Source organism: Seriola lalandi, unplaced genomic scaffold (assembly GCF_002814215.2).
Source record: "Seriola lalandi dorsalis isolate HSWRI2012SDOR001 ecotype SW California unplaced genomic scaffold, Sedor1 jcf7180002006967, whole genome shotgun sequence".
Classification (NCBI taxonomy): Eukaryota; Metazoa; Chordata; class Actinopteri; order Carangiformes; family Carangidae; genus Seriola; species Seriola lalandi.
Genome location: NW_019477620.1, coordinates 1 through 1,157, shown reverse-complemented (window position 1 = coordinate 1,157; position 1,157 = coordinate 1). Strand labels below are relative to the sequence as shown.

General features: G+C 51.7%; 1 pseudogene; it reads left to right on the top strand.

Annotated features, from left to right (window-relative positions):
- Positions 1–401: 401 nt before the first annotated feature.
- LOC147819993 (neurofascin pseudogene) lies at positions 402–1,151 on the top strand (annotated as a pseudogene).
- Positions 1,152–1,157: the final 6 nt, after the last annotated feature.

Here is a 1,157-nt window from a genome sequence, read left to right as displayed (position 1 = left end):
ACAGGATGTGGGTCTGGATCCAGACTGTGGACCACCTCTTAGTCACCTGTGCACTAGACTCTAACTCTACATGCAGATTTCTGTTTTTTTCCACGGAGCCATGTTCCCATCACTAAAGTGAAATGGCTTCAGGTTCAGTTAAGAGGAATCAGAACGCGTCCTAATGACATAGTGTGTAAGTACTGTATCAATGTAGACCTGAAAATATTCAAACTGTTCTTTACATCTGGAAAGTCACTTCGTCGTGGGTAGAAAAGCTGAGACAGAGAATTCTTGTTATTCTTCCGCAGTCCCTTTAACCTTCCACCTTCCCCTTTTAACCTGAGCCTGTGACAGGCTCCTGAACTCCTGCTCACACTGTGACAACACACTGTGACAACACACTGCTCCCATTCTGACCTTTGACCCTCCTCTTCATCTACCCCTGTAGCAGCGACGAGGACAACAAGCCTCTGCAGGGCAGCCAGACCTCGCTGGACGGCAACGTGAAGGAAAGCGACGACAGCCTGGTAGACTACGGCGAGGGCGGCGACGGCCAGTTCAACGAGGACGGCTCCTTCATCGGCCAGTACACGGTGAAGAAGGACAAGGATGAGACGGAGGGCAACGAGAGCTCCGAGGCCACCTCACCCGTCAACGCCATCTACTCGCTGGCATAGCCCATCAGCAGCACACGGGGGACAGGGCAGCCACCCCCACCCCCCATCCCTTTGATTCAAGGGCGATTCGACACACCACAGCACCACACACCACACACACACATACACACACACACATGAATATAGTACTATATGAAACACGGTAAACAGGAAGTGCAGCAGGGTCTGTGTGGAGACTGTACAGACTTTCCTCTGCAGGAAGTGGAACCAGACCACAAGCCTTTACTTTACGTTTCCAGCTCTGAGAGGATGGCCCATATGAGGGCAATTGGACACAGTGGACAGTGCTTGTTTATCTCTGCTCTGCCGGCCCGTCACCCACACAGACTCGGAGTGTGCCTTCTGGGCAGCGTTCAGCATCTAGAGGCATCAAGCATCGTTTGAGATTTTCCTTTGGTTCATTTCTGCTCCGAATGTTTTCAGTGTCACTGCTCTCCTCCCTGATACACCCCTCATACACACACACACACACACACACACACACACACACACACACAC